Source organism: Sturnus vulgaris, chromosome W, assembly GCF_052056855.1.
Source record: "Sturnus vulgaris isolate bStuVul1 chromosome W, bStuVul1.hap1, whole genome shotgun sequence".
Lineage (NCBI taxonomy): Eukaryota > Metazoa > Chordata > Aves > Passeriformes > Sturnidae > Sturnus > Sturnus vulgaris.
Window position 1 is genome coordinate 19,496,466 of NC_142282.1, and position 9,242 is coordinate 19,505,707.

Consider the following 9,242-nt stretch of genomic DNA (forward strand, 5'->3'; position numbering starts at 1 on the left):
GGGGCTGTGAGCTGATTCCCCCCCACCCCCACCCCCACTGAACCCAGCAGGGGCTCCATTGCCCTCCCCCACCCCGCAGCAGCTTGGAGGGAAGGAATGTGAAACCAGAGAGGGGGAGGGGTGGTGGAATCCAGGGTTGCAACACCTGTGGGCGGGGTCGCCAGGTACCAGGCAGGACAGGGTCTTGGAGGGGGGAGGGGGCGGTGGAGCTGAGGGCAGGGAGGAGTTATGGGAGGGGACAGGCTTAGGGGCTGGGACCAGAGGGTAAAGGGGGTTGCGGGACGAAGGAGGAGACACGTGGCTGTCACCATATGGGCCCCCCCCCCCTCTCCCTGAACCGCATGTCCAATGCTATCTGGGACCCCGATCCTGACCTGTCCAGATACGGCCACGTGTTCGTGGCCCGGAGGGGAAGGGAACAAGGAAGGAGAGCTGATAATTTCAGAAAAATTATCAGAACCGGGATACTGGGGAGGATTTGGGGTTTCAGCACAGTTACAGCTGTGCTGAGCATGCTGCATTTCCAAGGGAGACCGTAGGGTGCTTTCCAGGTTATGGTTATAGGGATTTTTGGAAAGGGAAGGTGAGCTTGAATCATTTTGCTGCTGCTGTCTGATGTTTTCTGTCTGAATTAAAACTTTCCAAATTTGTAAGAATATCGGAAGGAATACAGAGGCAGTTTTATCTCCATTTTCTACTTTTAAAGTTAATAAATTCCCTATTTCATCCCAAAATGAAATCGAATTTACATTTTGCAATTCAAGGTCCGATATTTCAACAGACAGCCAGCTGGCAAAACGAGCTAGTTTTTTATTAGATATTAAAACATTTCCTGAACTTAGTATTTCTTTGAGTTGTTTTGTTATACTCTTTTGTAAAGCAGATTGCTGTATCCCCATAGTGTTAGCAATTTGCACTATATCTACCCCACTACAGTTAAAACACAGGAAAGGAGTTAGTTGTTAAGACGTACACCACGGTTTTCAGGCTTTACTAGATGCGGAACCGATGTTAATTTCGCCATTTTTTGTCAGCAAAACCTATGTGTGGTGCCCGCGCCGCTGTAGGGACCGACCCCGCCGCAAACACCCGTAAAAACCGCAAAAACGCAAAAAAACCTCCCTGTGCCGCAGCTTTGAAACTGATCAAAGCTGCCTGCCTGCCGCGCCGCGCCTGGGGTGGCCGCATCCAGCCCTCCCCCCAGCCCCCGCGCTGCACCACGTGGCCGAGGGCTTCCGAGCCGCGCGCACGCTGCAAACGCCCGCGCCTCCTCTCCTCCCGAGAACAGCGCCGGGCCGGCAAAATGCCACCGGTGAGACCCCCCCGCGGAGCTCCGGGAACTACCCGCCGGAAAGGGACGCTTAACTCACCTTTTCTCTTGCAAGCAGAGACGTCTGTGTACACGGTAGTGGATCCACGTCCTGAACCGACCTGTCTGGGACTGACAGGCTGCCGGTTCGTGCTGAAAAGTCTTCGAACTGCACAAAATGCAGCTTAAAGAAATTTTAGCTAGTTGATCAGCTCCTATGCTGGTCGAATCCCGAAAATAGGAGTCACAGCGAAACGTGGGTGCTTTATAGAAACCACGCACGTGGAGCGCCAACTGTAACGGCTTTTTCCTCGGCCTAAACAGAGTCTTTCACCCTCCTCCGGTCTAGCTCAGGTGTTAGGGTGAGATTCCCCTGGGCCTTAGCCACAGAGACGTAGATAAGATATCAAAAGAGGCTCTTTCCCTTGATAAAGTTACAGGTTTATTTCTCGTGGGTAGTGAGTGAAAAGGGAAGGGAAAAGAGCGGGGGAAGAGAGAGAAAAGAGGGGGAAGGACAGGGTAAAAGCGTGGGGGGGGAAAAGAGAACGGGGGAAGAGAAAAAGCGCAGGGGAAGAGAGTGGGGGGGAAAAAAAGAAAGAGCGCGGGGGAAGAGAGCTTGGGGAAAAAGAGAGAACGGGATAAGAGAGCGAGGTCAGTGGGTCCTGACCTTTTCTAGGGTCTGGAAAGGGGGGGCGGGGAGAAATTGGATCCCAGCCAGCTCTGTGTGGCCAGGAGGGGAGAGGGACCAAGATACAGGGCACAGCAGGGGTCACGGAATGTACCATTTACAATATATCTAGGAAACGCAACAGTACACGACTGTGTAGAGACCATCGAACAGGTATACGCTACCCGCAAGGATCTAAAGGATGAGCCCTTAGATGAACCTGAATGGGAGCTGTATACCGATGGATCTAGTTTCGTGGAAAATGGAACCAGGTACGCCGGGTATGCAGTGGTAAGTCTAAGACAGGTTATAGAAGCCAGAGCCTTGGCTCCCGGAACATCAGCACAAAAAGCTGAAATCCAAGCCCTCATCCGAGCCTTGGAATTGAGTCAAGGGAAAAGAGTAAATATTTGGACTGATTCTAAATATGCATTTGGGGTAATACATGTACATGGGGCATTATGGAAGGAGAGAGGACTATTAAATTCACAGGGTTCATCAATTAAACACCGAGAACAAATTGTGCAACTACTGGAGGCAGTACATAAGCCCCAGGCGGTGGCAGTAATGCATGTAAAAGGACACCAGCAGGGAGAAGAAAGAGCATTCCAGGGAAATCGTCTGGCTGACAGAGCAGCCAGACAGGCTGCTTGCGCGGTATGGACCCAAATGGCGTTGCTACCAGCACGTACCAACCCTGCAGGAGCTTTTATGGATGAAGTACCAGTATACCTACCAGAAGACGAAAAATTAGCACGGCTAGTACAAGCTAAGAAGAATGCGGCCGGATGGTATGTAACTGCCGTAGGACAAGTGATATTGCCGACAAAAATAATGAAAATGATATTAGAAATTGAACATAACAAATGCCATTGGGGAGCAGAAGCTTTAGTGCAATTTCTAAAACAAGAAATAATCTCCAATCAGATGTTAACAATGGCCAAAAGGATCAATGCAATGTGTCCAGTTTGTATTAAGAACAACCCAGTGACACGTAGGCAAGTGCAAATGGGAAAATTGCAAATAGGCCCACAGCCAGGAGATTATTGGCAGATAGATTTTTCAGAATTACCAAAAGCACAGGGGTATAAGTATGTTTTAGTCTATGTATGTACCTTCTCAGGCTGGCCAGAGGCATTCCTATGTAGAACAAACCAAGCAAAAGAAGTGATTAAAACTTTACTTCGAGAGATCATCCCTAGGTTTGGAATCCCACTAGGGATGTCCTCAGATAGGGGACCTCATTTTGTGGCAGGAACAGTGCAAGAAGTGGCTAAGGTACTTGGGATAACATGGAATCTCCATACACCTTGGAGACCTCAGTCTAGTGGACAAGTAGAAAAGATGAATCAAACGCCAAAAGGCCAAATTAAGAAAATCTGCCAAGAAGCAAAGATACAATGGCCTTAAGCATTACCTTTAGCTCTGTTAAGGGTCAGGATCAAACCTAGAGACAAAGTAGGAGTAAGTCCATATGAAATTTTATACGGCAAACCCTATCATGCTGCAACTTACAAAGGGGACCCTAATGTGGTGGGAGATCAGGTACTGGTAAATTACATTTTGTCTCTTAATAAGACTCTTACAGCGCTACGGGGGGCGTTGCAGTGGAATCGACCTTTGCCTCTGGAGAATCCCGTCCACGATATACAGCCTGGAGACCAAGTCTACATAAAGAACTGGAATGTCGAACCACTAAAAGAAACATGGGACGGTCCCCAACAAGTGATTATGACTACATACACAGCCGTAAAGGTCCAAGGGATCGACAATTGGATACACTACACCCGAATCAAGAAAGTCCCGTCACGATGGGAAGTCCAACCTCTAACCGACACAAAACTGGTGTTCAGGGCAAGGCCTTGATTGCGATGTTAATGTTAAGCATTGCTCGTATCGGAGATGCCTTTGTTAAAGTTACTGTTCCTAAACCAACTGTGATTGTACCACAAGGGGCAAATGTAAATCTAACCTGTTTGTTTTTTGATGACCAGGGAGCTGGATTCGATGAAGTAAAGGCAAAATGGAAATTGATCACTACAAATAAGGTATTTTCAGAAGGGATTGTGACAATTTGGGATATGAAACAACAGAAAGGTAATACTACCCTAATGATCTCACACTTGCAAAAAGCTCAGGTTGGTCAATTTTCATGCATGGTATGGATCAGGGAAAGCTTCGATTATGGGAACTTAGATGTAAAAATTTTGGCGGAGGGTTTTAAGACAAAAGGGCATTCTTATCCAATACAAGTAATACCCACAAGTATGAGAGTTGACACGTGGGATGGTCCTTCATTGAGAATCAATTGCACTCTCAAATTAGGGAATCTTTGCAGGATGAGAGAAACTAGAACGGTCCAACAAGCAAAAGAAACGGAAAATGTGCAACAGGAATTGGGGCAAGAGAATTTGGTAGTGGGATTAGTTAGGGATTTTGGGAAGATGCAAAATGTAACAGCGATAACAGCGTGTTTGCCCTTGCCAAAGGCAGCAGGTGACGCTATACCGTGGGGAATCATCCCATTAGGAGAAATGCCCCCCAAAATAGTAAATGGAACGAGGAAATGCCACAAAGAGCTACGAAATCGCACTAGAATAGTAGAAGAGGTTTATACCTATGGAAGACGGTGGTCAACCCCGGGGCAAAGATCAGAATGTTTAAAATTACCAAATTCTGTATTCACTGAAATAGGTCGATACAAAAATGTTGGGTGGTGCACATTTGAAGTAAATCAGAAAAGGAGAAAACCTGTAGTAGATTATTATTATGAAATAGTGTGTCAAGAAGGAAAAGAAGAGTGGGAACAATGGAAAGCAATTTGGGGTCCTAGCCTACTGGAACCCTATAGTTATATCGGATCAATACACTGGTGTATCGAATGGTCAAGAAAACAGGAACATCCAGGGGTCCTTGAAGCTGAAACAGTGCACCACAACAGACTAGCCCAAATATCAGGTTGGAACTGTAGTAAAGTCATAACCTGTGATACCCCAGAATCCCAAATTGGATTAGTACCCGTTCGGGTGTTGTTAAAATGGGGATGTGAATGTCAGAGATACAACCATACAATAACGGGAGAATTAAAAGGAGCTCGGAAAGATTGTCAATCAACCACAGTACGAAGCCCCGGAAATTCAGTCTGGGTAATGGGACATGGCCAATGGACTACACATTTACCGATAGGTGGTCCGATTACTCAAATAACGTTAGGGATACCAACCTTATGTCCGTTTTGGAAACAGTCCAAATTAACCAAGGAAGACCAAGAGAAAAGGACGAAAAGAGGATTAAGCCCTGAGACAGTCGAAGCAGTAAATCTAGAGAATGAATGGCATGAGCCAGGAGAAAGTGTAAAATTCGGTTGGATGCTTGAATCTTTATTTGCACCTGTATCTACATATAGAAACCGGGAAATGATATATAAATTACTAGAGCAGACGGAGAGATTGGCAGCAGTAACAAAAAAGGGATTTAGAGATCTTAATCTACAATTACAAGCTACAACCAGGATGACAATCCAGAATAGAATGGCATTAGATCTGCTCTTATTAAAGGAACACGGAGTTTGTGGATATTTACAAGGAAGGGATGATCACTGTTGTGTACATATCCCAAATGTCACGAAGGAAGTAGAAAAGGATATAGGTCAATTGGAACGAATTGAATCAAAAATACATGAAGTACAAAAAGATGCAGAACATAATTGGGTTGGAGCTTTATTCAGTTCTTTGGGAATCCAGGTCTCTGGTTGGTTATCCTCAATTATTCAAAATGGAATAATGATTGTAATAATCATTGTAGTAATCGTGATTATGTATAGATGTCTTTTAGGAATAATTGCTAAAGAAGGAACACACACACGGCAAATCATGAAGGCCCTGACACGGAAAGAAGTGATTCAACCAACTTCTCAAAACAACCCTCCACCATCATATTTAGAGACTATCACTTAGAAGAATTGAGCATCCTTGCAGAAGACTCTGAAGAATGCTCAAAAGGGGGGAGTTGTTACCGTATGGACTAGAAATCCTGAATATTAGAATATAAAGTGTATAAACCATAATAGTAGTAGTAATGCCAAGGCTTGGAGACTGCAGTTCCCAGAGTAGGCCCTGGGAAACTAACTTAGGAATGTGCTGTGCTGAGAGCATGCAGAACTGTTAGTGATAAGGTTAAAGTATAATCATAAAGTACTGGTGGTGGGCAGTGGCGTAAGAGAGAGATTGAGGGGGAGAACACTATAGTCCTAGGATAAGCAACCATGTAAGATTTATGACGTAAAATGCTATCTACAAGGTGAATGTATCTATAGAAGAATGTGTACTTCTGCACATAAACCATTTGTAAAAAGGGTATAAAAAACCCTCTAAAAAGGGAACCGGTGGGATCCTGACTTTGGACGCGAGTCCGCAGGTCCCCGGGCCCCGAATAAAGCACCACATAAACTGACACTCTGTTAGTTTGTGTTTTACTTGGGGTTTCGGGCAGCAATTTCAGTGTACTTCTTTCTGACAACTCTGGCTCCTTCCCTCATAGGCAGCTTCATACAGTACTGACTCCTTTTCTTACAGGCAGCTCCACACAGCTCTGACTCCTCTCATCTCTGTGTAACTGGCTAAACCTCAACCTGTCCTTTTCCCAGCCACCTTACCCTGACTGTCTCTCACACAACATCTTCTTACCTTATCTGTCCCTTGCATGACCACATGTCCCTTACCTCCTCACAGCACAGCCAGCAGACTCCACCCCGAACTGCAGCAGACTCTCAGTCACAAGCTCCAACTTGAACTGTAACTGTAACTAGTGGCCAACTAGCCCACTCTTTTATAACACCCAAACACATTGGGCAGGCACAGGTGTTTCCACTTCTCAGTAATCAGTACAGCTGTAATTTATCGGGAGAGATTGCCTTCTGTACTATCCTTTCGACCTATTTTCCCACTGGAAAGTGCCAGAATCTACATCTGGGAAAGGGCAACCCTGGATGTATAAACAGACTGGGGAATGAGATGCTGGAAAGTAGTGCCACGGAAAGGGACCTGGGGGTCTTGGCCGATGGAAAGTTTAACATGAGTCAGCAGTGTGCCTTGGCAGCTATGAGGGACATCTGTGTCCTGGGGTGCATCAGGCCCAGCAACACCAGCCAGTCAAAGGAGGTGATTGTCCCACTCTGCACTGGTGCAGAATTACCTTGAATACTGTGCACGATTTTGGGCACCACAAAATAAAAAAGACATTAAGCTATTAGAGAGTATCCAGAGGAGGACAATGAACATGATGAAGGGCCTTGAGGGGAAGACTAATGAAGAGCAGCTGAGGTCATTTGGTCTATTCAGCCAGGATAAGAGGAGACTGAGGAGGGACCTCATCGCAGTCTGCAAGTTCTTTGAGGGGAAGAGGAAGGGCAGACACTGATTTCTTGTTGTCTTGGTTTAGTTCGATTTCCTGGCCAACGCACCAATAAATGCTATCGTTTAGGTTTGCCAATTTCAATATACTCATATTTTGTTGTGAGATAGAATTAGGAGTAAAAGCAAGGCAGGCTTAAAACTTAAAAGGGTATAAAGAAAAAGTTTATTAACAACATAAAGAAGATAATAAAATCAGAATAAGATCTTCAGACCACTCCCTCCTCCCCCCTCCCACACCTTCTTAACAACAATATACAGAAACACTTCAGTCAGTTCCCAACTTAAATAATCTTTCTCAGTTCACTTTAGGGAGAGGAGTTTCTTCTTGTTTGGCTATAGGGATTTTTCCACAGGAAGAAAAAAAAGTTCTCTCATGGCTTTATTTTCCACTAACATCCTCCCATCTTCATAGCTCTCCCAAACTGTGTTTATGGGCCATGTTAAATTCATGGGATGCTTGTTTTTAAGAATGAACTGTTCAAAAGCAAAAGTTCTCTTCATCTCTCTTTTCTCTGTTCATACTTCATTCCCAGGAACAGAGATCCCCCTTTTCCCTCGGGGCAAAGGATATTCTGAACACTTCAACCTCCCATGTCTTTTCCACGTTTTACAGGAATTTTCAGTGTAGTACAGTCCATCCCTATAGCTTACAAAAAGATTTTTCAGCCAACCTTCACAATGTCTCCTCATTCTCCTTCCATCTGGAAACATGGCTCCTGCTTCACTGACTTTGGTGTATCCTCTCGGTTCTTTTTCCTCTCACTTAAGGGAGCATTGGAAGGGTTAAAATCTTATACAGAAGATGCAGGGGGCTGCAGCCGGCCATGCTGGAGTGGTGCCAGGATTTCAGGACACTTGGGCCGCACTGGGGAGCTGGGCGAGGGCTGCCTGCTGGCGCCCGTCTCTACCTTACCCAACAAGCAAGGGCATGGAGGGGCTCCGCCAAAACGGGGCCCGGCTACCTCCTCCCCAGGTCTCGTGGGGGGCTGGGCGGGCTCGGCCACCCCCTGGCTGCTCCGAGCTGGCGGCAAGGGCAGGGCCCCGATGAGCCGCGGCCACGCTGGTGGAGGGGGAGGGTTAGGATATTAGCAACGGGCTTCTCCTCCCCCTGGCTATCGGGGTCCCTGGTTGAAAACGGGGCCCAGTGGCCTCCCGAGCCCACCCCTGCCCGGCCCGGGCCGCATGGGAGCGGGCCCAGGCCGGTGTTACCTTGTGAGAGGCTGGAAATGAAAGAGGCTTTTTCCCGGGATTTACTTGCTTTTAAAATGTGGATTCACGGAGCGAAGTAACTTCTCCAATTGGTTTCTCAGGCTGTCAACAACTAAACCAGCCTCCAATTGGTCCCATCAACTCACAGAGGAAGTTCTCAGGGAGAAAAACTTCTCAGTATGCCCTCCTCCCAGGTGCCTTCAATGCAGAACCAGCACGCTTGTCTATGGTGGCCAATGGCAGGACCCGAGGGAATGGCCTGAATCTGTGTCAGGGGAGGTTTAGGTTGCATATGAGAAAAAGGTTCTTCACCCAGAGAGTGGTTGGGCACTGGAACAAGTTTTCCAGGGGAGTGGCCACAGCACTAAGTCTTATAGAGTGCAAGAAGCATTTGAACAATACTCTTGGGCACATGGTGTGACTTTTGGGGATGGTCCTGTGCAAGGCCAGGAGTTGGACTTGGTGATCCTTGTGGGTCCCTTACAACTCAGCACATTATGTGATTCTGTTATTCTGTGAAGTAATAGTGAACCTTGCCATTGAACTTTGTTGCACTTTTGTAAATTTATTTTAAACCTGCTTTTGCTGATGCCTTTGTTGGTGATTCTTTAAATGACCTAAACCACTCATTCGTGGCACCAAC